The sequence below is a fragment of the Pleurodeles waltl genome, chromosome 3_1 (assembly GCF_031143425.1).
Source record: "Pleurodeles waltl isolate 20211129_DDA chromosome 3_1, aPleWal1.hap1.20221129, whole genome shotgun sequence".
Classification (NCBI taxonomy): Eukaryota; Metazoa; Chordata; class Amphibia; order Caudata; family Salamandridae; genus Pleurodeles; species Pleurodeles waltl.
In genome coordinates, this window is record NC_090440.1 from 1,360,421,632 (window position 1) to 1,360,434,803 (window position 13,172).

Genomic DNA, 13,172 nt, shown 5'->3' on the forward strand with positions numbered 1-13,172 from the left:
ATGTGATTAATCAAGGAACTATAAGTGCATGGCGTAGTGCAGAGGGCTGCTGTGTCTGTAGTGTCCGCCAACGGTAGTGGTGTTGCATGCACTGAACATGTCTTTCTTCTGTCTCCCCCCCTTTTTGTGGTCTCCCTGTTCTTGTGTGCAATAGCATCATCAGGAGGAGGAGCATTGGCACCGGAGCAGGAGGGAGCTGCATCCCACTTGGCCCTGGAGGGCGAAATAACAGAGTCTGAAGCCACCAGTGGGACAGAGGGCGAGGGGAGCTCCACGGCGGGGACAGGAGCAGACAGCAGTGACAGCGACTCCTCCTCTGATGGGAGCTCCCTTGCAGTGGTGGGCCCCTCTGTGACCCCCGCATCAACAGGTACAGCCGCCAGCCCCTACCAGCACCGCCCGCCCAGCAGCCCCTCAGCGTGTGTCCCGTGTCCGCTCACCCAGGAGGGTGGGCATCTCCTTCGCCCCAGGCACCTCAGGACCTGCCACAGTCAGCCTTGCTGCCCTTAGTGAGGAGGCTATTGACCTCCTGAAATCCCTCACTGTTTGGCAGTCTACCATTCTGAATGACTTCCAGGGTGTTGAGACAAATGCATACCTGGAGGGCATTCATTCTGGCCAGGCAGCCCAACAGAGAGCATTTCAGGCTCTGGCCTCAGCACTGATGGCAGCCATTGTCCCTGTGTCCAGCCTCCCCCTCCAACTTCCTCCACCCAGACCCAATCCCCTGTACCTCAGCCTATCCCAAGCACACCATCAGACCAGCATGCACACACCTCAACACACAAGGGTGGCTCAGGCAAACATAAGCACCACACATCCCACAGGCCCTCACACAAGCACCATACCCATGCACACATACCAACATCCACTGCCTCCACTGTGTCCCCCTCCTCCAAGTCTCCCTCCTCCCTCCCAGTCTCGTCCCCACTCACACCTGCATGCACTACATCCTCAGCCACTACCTCCATCACCAGCACGCCCATCACCACACACCGCTCATGTGCAATCACCACCCCCACTACCATTCACACATCCCCTGTGTCCTCTTCCAGTGTGTCTGTGAGCCCTCCTCCCAAAGTACAGAACCCAGGCACACACCCACCCAACAGCCATCCACCTCACAACTGCCTCCAGCCCATGCACCTTCACCCAAATTCAGCAGACGTACACATCCTACAACCACTACCTCTTTCTCCACTCCCAAACCCCCTCCATCTACCCGTCCTAGTGTGTCTAAAAAACGTTTCCTGGCTAATACTGACATCTTCCCTACACCTCCCCCCTCGTCCTTCCCCTAGGGCCAGGCTTTCCAGGTCCCAGCCCAGCACCTCAGCCACCACATCCCCAGGCACAGTGGTGCTAGCATCTGTGGGATCAGGGGTGCCAGTGTGCCACGGAGCGAGGGCAAGGTCATTCCGCCACCTGCCAAGGTGAAAAAGGTGCCCACATCCCGGAGGGAGAAGCCGAAAACATCTGCCACCACGGGGTCAGGGAAAATGAAAGGGGAAAGTGACAAGACAGCTGCGCCACCATCAAAGGTGGGGAAGGGCTAGAAACTGAAGGGCAGGTCAGGAGAGGGCATGGTGGCACCGACTGAGGGACCAGTGTCACACCTTCTGTCCACGTCGACGCCAACCTGTACGGCGGAGAAGACCGCCACCTGCACCGCAACGGAGCCCACCGCCACCTGCACCACCACAGAGCGCGCAGCCAGCACCGCCGCCACAGAGCCTGCAGCCAGCACCGCCGCCACAGAGCCCGCAGCCACCACCTCCGCCACAGAGCCCACCGCCAGGACCGCTTCCACAGAGCCTGCAGCCAGTACCGCCGCCACAGAGCCCGGAGCCAGCACCGCCGCCACAGAGCCCGCAGCCAGCACCGCCGCCACAGAGCCCGCAGCCAGCACTGCCGCCACAGAGCCCACAGCCAGCACCGCCGCCACAGAGCCCCCAGCCAGTACCCCCGCCACAGAGCCCGCCGCCAGCACCGCTGCCCCAGAGCCCGCAGCCAGCACCGCCGCCAAAGAGCCCGCCTCAAGCACTGCCGCAACTGACACCGCTGCGAGCACCACCAGCGGCCCCACGACATCCTGAGCCAGTGGCACCAGCGCAGACATGGCTGCCATCCCCAGTGGTCAGTCGTCCGAGGCTGGTGGTGAGTTCCAGGAGCCTGGGCAGGTTCCATGAAGCATCACTGTCATCACAGTTGTCACCTGCATATGGAATGCGAAGCCGCAGCAGTGTGGGGTATGTCTCTGCCTCCATGGAGTATCATCCTACCTGTTCCAGGTACGTCCGGTGGCTGAGACACCCAGGTGAGATGAAGTCAACTGCCACACTCCAGGTGCAGCATCACTGGGCACAAAGCCCCCTCCATAACCAGTGGAGAATCACATCCACAACCCCAGTCCTTGGCAGGATGAAGCACTCTGGGCACAAAGCCCCCTCCAGAACCAGTGGAGTATCACATCCACTACCTCAGTCCTTGGCAGGATAAAGCACTCTGGGCACAAAGCCCCCTCTAGAACCAGTGGAGAACGTCATCCACTACCTCAATCCTTGGCAGGATGAAGCACTCTGGGCACAAAGCCCCCTCCAGAACCAGTGGACAAAGGCATCCACTACCTCAGTCCTTGGCAGGATGAAGCACTTTGGGCACAAAGCCCTCTCCAGAACCAGTGGAGAACAGCATCCACTACCCCAGTCCTTGGCAGGATGAAGCACTCTGGGCACAAAGCCCCCTCCAGAACCAGTGGAGAACAGCAACCACTACCTCAGTCCTTGGCAGGATGAAGCACTCTGGGCACAAAGCCCCCTCCAGAACCAGTGGAGTATCACATCCACTACCTCAGTCCTTGGCAGGATGAAGCACTCTGGGCACAAAGCCCCCTCCAGAACCAGTGGAGAAAGGCATCCACTACCTCAGTCCTTGGCAGGATGAAGCACTCTGGGCACCAGGCCCCCTCCAGAATCAGTGGAGACTGTTATCCACTTGAGAGACTGTGGCTTTGCTAGTGTGGGCCTCGCCCATGCATTTTGGGCCCAGTGATCCACAGACAATGATTAGTACACTATCCGGACTTGTGTAGTTGGTGTACATATTTGTATATACTCCTATGTTGTTAAGTCCAAAATATTCCCTTCCTGTTGAATGCCCAATTTAGAGAGACAAATTAGGTGACAAATTTGGCAGTTCCGTGCCGTTTAAATGCTTTATTTCTTTTCACCTGGTATTCGGACCATTGATTAATGATGAAGTTATGAATGACCATGAACATTACATTGCCTTGAAAAGGCCCCAGGTGAAATAACCATAGGGGGCGAAACACGTGTCGGCTGTTCTCCTTCGATCCTATGTATTGTGAATTTATTGGATCTACCTTAGTACATTTCTTATCAATCGACGTGTCTTTGTGTCCTTTGCCTTCAATTGGACTTATGGAATATTAATTAAAGACATTTCTGCTGTAATTGATGTATGTGAGTCCTCACCTCTCTAGCTGTTCAAATATTTGTATATACTGGCTTTTGACTTTTCACTAATGGATTTTTATTGATTACAATCGTTCAAATCAACTCCTTTTGTCCTTGCGTTCTTCCAGGGGTGGGGGGTGTATTTGTAATGTTGCAGCATGTATTTGTGTGTATGGTGTTGTGGGTGAGGGTGGGGGTGGGGGTGGGGGTGTTGCGTGTTGCGTGTGTGTGTCACTCTCTTTTCCCTCCCCCCTCCCCTGTGTTGTAGGTGCAGTACTCACCTTAGTCGTTGCCGCCGTCGTTGGCGCTCCTGATAGAGAAGCAGGAAGACCATCGCCGGCAGTATCTGCAGTTCGGTCTCCATGGCGTCCTGGTTCCTCGTGGGTTGTGGAGAGGTGAGTGTTTTCCCTTCTGTGTATTGTTTCTGCCATGTTTTTATTCGCGTTGGTTCCGCCCCGGAAAAGGTGGCGGATAGCCGTGTTGTGATAGGGCAGGCAGTACATTGTCTTCCGCCTGTCTGTTGGCGGTGTCCACCGCGCTGTTTGTTTGTACTGCCGTGGAGGTCGGAGTGTTAAAGTGGCTGTCTATGTTGGCGGTTTCCGCCACGGTCGTAATCCCATTGTTTTTCCGCCGGCCTGTTTGTGGTATTACCGCCGCTTTAACACCAACCGCCAGGGTTGTAATGAGGGCCTAAGTCTCTTATCTCCTTATGATTGTTCAGAATATGCAAACAACAATGCCTAGCATTAATCATCTCACAGACTCCACCGTCTTTCGCTAAAAGAATGTCTAAAGCAAGCCTATTTTGAAGCGTCATAGCGCTATACGCGTCTAATTCAGTATCTATCAGGAGTATTGCCCCTGTAAACTTCGTCAGCATGTTATCCACAATAGTAGACAACATTCCCATATCTTGATTGAATTCAAAATGACTCCCACTGAAGGAATCACTGCACCAAAGATATCTCCCACAATTGCACAATAGGTTTCCCTCCTCTGTCATTTATGATGTAGTTCAGTCAATTTCGGAAAATTCTTCAAGTCATCTATCTGATAAATTTTAGGGAAAACTATCCCCAAATAACTTGTCCCATACCATCCTCTTGGAAGACGGTAATAAGCATTAAGTCCACTTATACAATAGATCCCAGGAATAGCAGGGTCCTGACTATTCAGCATAAACGTCCACTTACTCTGAAACAAAAACACATGCCTACATTCACTTGTTCCCGCAAATAAAGTGTCAGTGCGTGATTTTGGCCTATAAATACAAAGCTTCCCTACATGTAATGCATCTAATGCTAATTTCCTTTACGTTTTAATTGCAGTGTAAGCATAATCATTTTTATAAGTCCTTTTCTCTAAACCTTTCTCAAATTTTTCTTTCAATGCTTATCTCCTATCATCAGTATGCCCTATTAAGCTCTTTTCTAAAGGTGTAAGCAGACATGTGAGATTATTTTTGTGTGCGTAAGCAGTCCGAAACGTTAGTGTTGGCTCAAAGAATCCTCTAAGTAGTACTATATCATGTTCTCTAGCTACTTTACTCAGATATCTAATGATAGGAACAAACTAAAACACGGCATCATGATTGGAATAAAAATACTGCATATACTCTTGGTTATGGAATCTTGTTAGTAGCAAACTACAACTTATTCCATAAGTTAAAGGAAGACTATGGTACATAACCCCTTCCTCTACCGACGAAGGAATTTGCGTACACACAAGACAATTCCTCACATCCATGGTCTCAATGTATTCACTCAACAAGCAATAGAAAACATTAGAAGAAAGCTCTCCTTTTGCATTAGTATAATAATGCAAATTTTTCTCATCTAGCTTGAACCTCTCTAAAGCTGTTAGTGTAGTAGTTTCAGGAGCAGAAGTAAAAGTAGCTCTTTTCATATCATGAACAGACATTTCCACAATCATTATTATAAACATTATCCCACAACTAACTGCCAATCCAACACTCATGTATCTACAACGCCTAGCAATTCTATCTGGATTATTTAGCTAAACCCTGATCTGTAAAGAATCAGAAAGCAGAAGTAACTTTTATATAAAGTGCAGTAAAAATAAAAAAAGCTTCTCTCACAGTTCAGTTTCACATCCCGGAATCCTTTTTCCTTTGTCCAAATCGATTAGGCGCTATGTCACATCCAGGTTTATGTCAAATCAGGTTATCAATGTGTCTTCCAGTATTATTTTCAAAACATTCTTTTTTAAGATTTTTCATCTTAGCTCAACAATTCAGCTTCCTTGATCACCTTCAGGTGACATCAAAATACTGACTCGGAACTTCTCTATCAAAACAAAAAGACATAAACTTGTGTTGCCATTCATTGGTAGTTGCATACGCCCTTTCAGGACCTGCGTACCGTCAACTTGCTATTCTCTTTCTTTTCAACTTTCAAGCACCACTTAGTACTCCTTCACTCAATTCTTCTTTTCTCATAGTATCCACTTCTTCCTCTATTGTTTCACTTATGACCAGTTCCTTTTTCTTCCCTATCTGTGATTCAGGCCAATTATCTCCTTTTCTTGTTCCTTCTGTCAATATTCTTCTCGATATTGGACTTTTCTCCTTCTCTTTTTCTATGGTGTTCTCTCTTGATGGATCTGCAAAAGGCTCAGGAGGAGTCGGATGACTTTGACTTTGATCCGTATCTACTCTTTCACCCTCTTGGTCTGGCAGCTGCTCTGTCTGCTTTTCAGCACCGTCTGCTTCTGGGAGAACCTCTGCTGAGCTAGGTTCTCCTGTACATCCGTTGAGATTGGTTATTGCGCACCCTCCTGTAATTCTTCACCTTCGTCTCTTACAGGGTAATAGAACCAACTTCCACGAGCTCTTGTTCAACTTCAGGCTCTATTGGCTCCTGTTCTGGATCAGGTGCAGCGACCTGTTTCACTGTTGTTGGTGCTTTCAACAACACGTCTTCATGATCTGGTAGACAAACCACTCTCTTTGTATGACTCGCGTGTTACCAATTTTGGAGTCCTGCACACTTCACAGCTGTCATAGTTGTTAACCCCAGCTGGTAAGGCCCGCTCCAGCGTGGTTCCAAACAGGTCTAGCGAACATGCTTTCTGACAACGACCCAGTCACTGGCTCTCAGGTTGTACCCTGGATCATGGATGGGTGGCAGGGTGGTGGCCTGCACCTGCTGAGAGAAAGAGCATACCACATCAGCCAGACCCTTGCATTAGTCCAACACCATATCATCTGTAATATTCACAAGTGCATTGGCTGGAGCTGCTGGTAATCTCATTGCTCTGCCCATGAGGATTTCATGGGGCGACAGCCCTGTCTTCCTGTCAGGTGTGTTTCTCATTGACATCAACACCAAAGACAATGCATCTGCCCATTTCAGATTTGTAGCTGCACACATCTTTGCAATTCTTGATTTCAAGGTGCCATTCATCTGTTCCAGTCCTGATGCTTCAGGGCGGTAACTGCAATGAATCGTTTGCTCAATATTTAGTGCTGCACATAAGAGTTTAATCACTTCGTTATTGAAGTAAGTTCCCCTATCTGATTCTTAAGAGAACGGAAACCCGAAACGTGGTATCTACTCCCTAAGCAACAGCTTTGCTACTGTGAGACTATCATTTCTTCTTGTAGGGTATTCTTCAATCCAGTGACTAAAGACACACACAATCACCAACACGTATTTCAAACCTTCTACACTCAGGCATCTCAATGAGATCCAATTGCATTCTGCAGAATGGACCTCCTGCTCTTCCAATGTGGCTCAAATTCACCACTGTCCCTTTTCCCACATTTAGCTGCTGACAAATTATACAGCGATAACATACTGCCTCTGCTGCCTCCCTGAACTTAGGGTTAAACTAGTAAATCTTGAACAATCTAACCATGGCATCCCTCCCAATATGTGCCTGTCCGTGATAATACCTGGCCATTTGAGAGAATAAACTATTGGGCAGGACCATCTGACCCTCCTCAGAAACCCACATTTCATCAGGACGTTGGACACATTTTAACTTAGCCCAGAGGCGTTTCTCTTCCAACATTATTCTGCAATGTTTTTAACTCTTCCAGAGTATCAATCACTTTCAATGTAAAACTTGTACATGTATTGTCTTCCTCCGACATCAACTCCCACTTGTCTTTGAACGATACACAATTCAAAGCGCCAAAACCTTGTGACTTGATCTGCATATCCATTTCCTAATGAGATGTAATCCTGTGCCTTTTGATGTGCACTACATTTTACCACAGCAATTTCTTCAAGTAACTGTATCGCACACAACAACTCCTTTATCTTGTCACCATTTCTTACTGGTGTACCAGTAGAGGTCAGGAAACCTCTTTGCAACCACAATTGACCAAAATCATAAACAGTTCCAAATCCATATTGACTGTCAGTATAGATTGTGATTCTCAGTCGTGCAGAAACATGTCATGCTCTATTAAGAGCTATCAATTCTGATATGTGTGCAGAATATACAACTCAAAGCCAGGAGGCTTCTAATGTACCTGTGATTGTGCATACAGCATATCCTGCTCTCAATGTCCCTGTACCATCTCTGAGACATGAACCATCGCCAAAGACAATTTGATAATTTTCTTCCAATCGAGTATCTCTGATATCAGGCCTTGGTTTTGTACACAGTTCAGTTACCTCAAGACAATCATGCTCAATGTCTTCCTCCTTTTCAATTTCAACAGTATCACTTGGAAGTAATGTTGCTGGGTTCAACACTGTACATCTTTTCAATGTTACATTTGGAACACCTAGTATGCTCATCTCATACCTTGTCAATCTTGCACCAGTCAAGTACTGTGTTTTCGTCCTTGTCAGTAAAATGTCAACAGAATGAGGAACCATTACCGTCAAAGAGTATCCCATCACTACTCCCTCACAATGAGAAAGGCTTTGACCAACTGCGGCAACTGCCAGCAAACAGCCTGGTAAAGCTGCTGCGACTGGGTCCAAGGTAGCTGAAAAATAGGCTACTGGGCAATAAGCACCTCCATGGACCTGTGTCAAAACCAACAGAGAATAAGCATCACGTTCATGACAAAACAATGTGAATGGCTCTGTGTAATCAAGCATTTCCAATGCAGGAGCTCTGCACAAACTCTCTCTCAATTCAGTAAATGCTTTCATCTGATCCTCATCTAGCATAATGGGGTCTGTGACATCCTTATGTGTCAGCTTCTGCAATGGTTTGGCAATCTCAGTAAAATTTGGAATCCATTGTCAACAATAACCTACCATTCCCAGAAACATCCTGACATCTCTTTGTGAAGTCGGAGGACTTCTCTGCAGTATGATTGTAATCCTCTCTCTGGAGATTCTCCTTGACCCCTTCTCAATCTGGTGTCCCAAATATTTTACTGACTTCTGACAGTACTGCAATTTCAAAGGTGACACTTTACGTCCAAATTTTCCCAGATGATTTAACAGGGCAATCAAGTCATACTTACACTCGTCCTTTGTCTTGGATGGTACCGTAGTTCCAATGACTCTAAGTTATTTTTCAAAATCTGATTGAACAGAGACGGTGACTCTGTATACCCTTGTGGAAGTCTGCACCAGCTGGAGACTCTGTCTAGGAATCTGAAACTAAAAAGAAACTGACTATCCTCATGAAGAGGCACACAAAAGAAAGCATGTGACAAGTCAACCACTGTGAACCACTCAGCATCACAAGGAATCTGAAACAGTATCACTTGACCACCAAGTCATTCACTTTTTGTAAGTCCTGCACAATGCGTACTTTCCCACACAGCTTCTTTAAGCCCATTAAAGGTGAATTACATGGACTGCTGAACACTTCTTTCAAAACTCCTTGTTTCAGAAAATCTCCAATTATCTGCGCCACTTTCATCAAAACATTGTGTGCCATGTTATACTGTGGAAGCTACGGAAACACTACATTTGGCTTGAAAGTAATCTTAATCGGTTCCACTCCCTTGATTAACCCCTTCTGTGCCGCGGACGTAGTGGTTACGTCCTGCGCCACAGTGCTGCTGTGCCGAGGACGTAACCACTACGTCCTCGGCACACAGCCCAGAGGGAGCGCTCTCGCTCCCTCTGTGGGGTTCCCCCCCACCCCCCAAGTCAGGGATGGAAGGGGAAGGCCTTCCCCTCCCACCCCCGACCCCCCCCAACCCCCCCTGTGACGTCAGCGCGCGAGCGCGCGCTGATTAGTCACAGGGTCTCCCCCATCGCGCTGGAAGCAGAGCTTCCAGCGCGATTGAAAAAGAAATGCTTTTGCATTTCTTTTTCAATCCCATGGGGGAGGCCCCGAGAGGCTTCAAAGGGAAGGAAATGTATTTCCTTCCCTTTGAAGTCTCTCACAGGTTTCAAAAGCTGGATTGCTTGCAATCCGGCTTTTGAAACCCCACTAGACACCAGGGATTTTTTTTTTTTTCTTGAAATTGGCAAAAGGGAGCGACCCCTTGGGCAAGGGTCGCTCCCAGGGGGGCATTTTTTTAGGAAGGCCTTTTCTGCCCCCCCTGGGGGCAGATTGGCCTATTATTAGGCCGATCTGCCCCCAGGAGGGGCAGAAACCTCTAGGCACCAGGGACCATTTTTTTTTTTTTTTTTTTTTTGTGATGAATTCTTTTTTTTTAGGTGGGGAGCGATCCCTTAGGCAAGGGTCGCTCCCCTACGGGGCAATATATATTTAGGCCATTTCTGCCCCCCTTGGGGGCAGATTGGCCTATTTTGATAAGGCCAATCTGCCCCCAAGGGGGGCAGAAACCATTAGACACCAGGGAGTTTGTTTTTGCGCGCGAATGTCACGCAACAAAGCGACCCCTTTGGCAAGGGTCGCTCCCAGGGGGGGCAATTTTTTGGGAAGGCCTTTTCTGCCCCCCCTGGGGGCAGATCGGCCTATTATTAGGCCGATCTGCCCCCAGGGGGGGAAGAAACCTCTAGGCGCCAGGACAAATTTTTTTTTTGTGTTTTTTTTTTTTGTTCTTTTTTTTTTTTTAGAGATGGGGAGCGACCCATCAGGCAAGGGTCGCTCCCCAGGGGGGCAAATTGTATTTAGACCATTTCTGCCCCCCTGGGGGCAGATTGGCCGATTTTAGGTCAATCTGCCCCCAAGGGGGCAGAAACCACTAGGCACCGGGGATTTGTTTTTTGGCGCCAATGTCACGCAGGGGGAGCGACCCCGTAGGCAAGGGTCGCTCCCGGGGGGGGGTGGGGGGGCAAATTTATTTTAGGCCATTTCTACCCCCGGGGGGGGGGCAGAACACTCTAGGCGCCAGGGCAATTTTTTTTTTGTGTTTTTTTTTTTTGTTGTTTCTTTTTTTAGAGATGGGGAGCGACCCATCAGGCAAGGGTCGCTCCCCTGGGGGGGCAAATTGTATTTAGACCATTTCTGCCCCCCTGGGGGCAGATTGGCCAATTTTAGGTCAATCTGCCCCCAAGGGGGCAGAAACCACAAGGCACCGGGGATTTGTTTTTTGGCGCCAATGTCAAGCAGGGGGAGCGACCCCGTAGGCAAGGGTCGCTCCCGGGGGGGGGGGGTGCCGGTTGGGGGGGCAAATTTATTTTAGGCCATTTCTGCCCCCCTGGGGGACAGATCGGCCTATTTTTAGGCCTAACTGCCCCCGGGGGGGGGGGCAGAACACTCTAGGCGCCAGGGCAATTTTTTTTTTGTGTTTTTTTTTTTTGTTGTTTCTTTTTTTAGAGATGGGGAGCGACCCATCAGGCAAGGGTCGCTCCCCTGGGGGGGCAAATTGTATTTAGACCATTTCTGCCCCCCTGGGGGCAGATTGGCCAATTTTAGGTCAATCTGCCCCCTAGGGGGCAGAAACCACTAGGCACCGGGGATTTGTTTTTTGGCGCCAATGTCACGCAGGGGGAGCGACCCCGTAGGCAAGGGTCGCTCCCGGGGGGGGGGTGTGGGGGTTGGGGGGGGCAAATTTATTTTAGGCCATTTCTGCCCCCCCGGGGGACAGATCGGCCTATTATTAGGCCGAACTGCCCCCGGGGGGGGGGGCAGAACACTCTAGGCGCCAGGGCAATTTTTTTTTTTGTGTTTTTTTTTTTTGTTGTTTCTTTTTTTAGAGATGGGGAGCGACCCATCAGGCAAGGGTCGCTCCCCTGGGGGGGCAAATTGTATTTAGACCATTTCTGCCCCCCTGGGGGCAGATTGGCCAATTTTGGGTCAATCTGCCCCCAAGGGGGCAGAAACCACAAGGCACCGGGGATTTGTTTTTTGGCGCCAATGTCACGCAGGGGGAGCGACCCCGTAGGCAAGGGTCGCTCCCGGGGGGGGGGGGTGTGGGGGTTGGGGGGGGCAAATTTATTTTAGGCCATTTCTGCCCCCCCGGGGGACAGATCGGCCTATTTTTAGGCCGAACTGCCCCCGGGGGGGGGGGGGCAGAACACTCTAGGCGCCAGGGCAATTTTTTTTTTGTGTTTTTTTTTTTTGTTGTTTCTTTTTTTAGAGATGGGGAGCGACCCATCAGGCAAGGGTCGCTCCCCTGGGGGGGCAAATTGTATTTAGACCATTTCTGCCCCCCTGGGGGCAGATTGGCCAATTTTAGGTCAATCTGCCCCCTAGGGGGCAGAAACCACTAGGCACCGGGGATTTGTTTTTTGGCGCCAATGTCACGCAGGGGGAGCGACCCCGTAGGCAAGGGTCGCTCCCGGGGGGGGGTGGAGGTTGGGGGGGCAAATTTATTTTAGGCCATTTCTGCCCCCCCCGGGGGACAGATCGGCCTATTATTAGGCCGAACACTCTAGGCGCCAGGGCAATTTTTTTTTGTGTTTTTTTTTTTTGTTGTTTCTTTTTTTAGAGATGGGGAGCGACCCATCAGGCAAGGGTCGCTCCCCTGGGGGGGCAAATTGTATTTAGACCATTTCTGCCCCCCTGGGGGCAGATTGGCCAATTTTAGGTCAATCTGCCCCCAAGGGGGCAGAAACCACAAGGCACCGGGGATTTGTTTTTTGGCGCCAATGTCACGCAGGGGGAGCGACCCCGTAGGCAAGGGTCGCTCCCGGGGGGGGGTGTGGGGGTTGGGGGGGCAAATTTATTTTAGGCCATTTCTGCCCCCCCGGGGGACAGATCGGCCTATTTTTAGGCCGAACTGCCCCCGGGGGGGGGGCAGAACACTCTAGGCGCCAGGGCAATTTTTTTTTTGTGTTTTTTTTTTGTTGTTTCTTTTTTTAGAGATGGGGAGCGACCCATCAGGCAAGGGTCGCTCCCCTGGGGGGGGCAAATTGTATTTAGACCATTTCTGCCCCCCTGGGGGCAGATTGGCCAATTTTAGGTCAATCTTCCCCCTAGGGGGCAGAAACCACTAGGCACCGGGGATTTGTTTTTTGGCGCCAATGTCACGCAGGGGGAGCGACCCCGTAGGCAAGGGTCGCTCCCGGGGGGGGGTGGAGGTTGGGGGGGCAAATTTATTTTAGGCCATTTCTGCCCCCCCGGGGGACAGATCGGCCTATTTTTAGGCCGAACTGCCCCCGGGGGGGGGGCAGAACACTCTAGGCGCCAGGGCAATTTTTTTTTTGCGTTTTTTTTTTGTTGTTTCTTTTTTTAGAGATGGGGAGCGACCCATCAGGCAAGGGTCGCTCCCCTGGGGGGGGCAAATTGTATTTAGACCATTTCTGCCCCCCTGGGGGCAGATTGGCCAATTTTAGGTCAATCTTCCCCCTAGGGGGCAGAAACCACTAGGCACCGGGGATTTGTTTTTTGGCGCCA